Here is a 546-nt window from a genome sequence, read left to right as displayed (position 1 = left end):
AGAGAGGAAATAGGCGTAACTTCTATTTTTCATCTGATCATGTTGCTTGGAATTTTGCCATTACACAATGCGGTTAGCTAACACTTTACAGTATTGGCTGTTCGTGATTAATGTTGAAGGAACCAAACAGGAACAACAGGATCAATCAACAGTCTTTGGGTGCGGTTTTACAACGGTTGGCGATTCATGTGTGGAAGGAGGGAGAGTGAGGACAGAATGTTCCAGAACACCGCTGGGTTGGGCCAGATGTCTGGGGGCAGGGGGAGGATGGAAAAGTGCAATGTTTGCTTAAACATAAAATGCTTGCTTAATCATAAATTTTAGTATTAACCGGTTTCTGAAATGAACATAACAAGCGCAATGGAGGGGGCAATCAAGCCCACAGTTGTCCTTCATTGGTCAGATTAAAGGGAGTTGTGACGAAGTGCCCTCCCCTGTGTATATTTTCTGTTATATGTTGCGTATTGTGCTGCCTCTGCCTCCACCACCTCCATCGGCAGGAGCAGAGCAGGAGGAGCTGCCTCTGCCTCCACCACCTTCACCGGC

Source organism: Polyodon spathula, chromosome 60, assembly GCF_017654505.1.
Source record: "Polyodon spathula isolate WHYD16114869_AA chromosome 60, ASM1765450v1, whole genome shotgun sequence".
Classification (NCBI taxonomy): Eukaryota; Metazoa; Chordata; class Actinopteri; order Acipenseriformes; family Polyodontidae; genus Polyodon; species Polyodon spathula.
The sequence above is the reverse complement of the archived record's forward strand: the minus strand, read 5'-3'. Positions refer to the sequence as shown.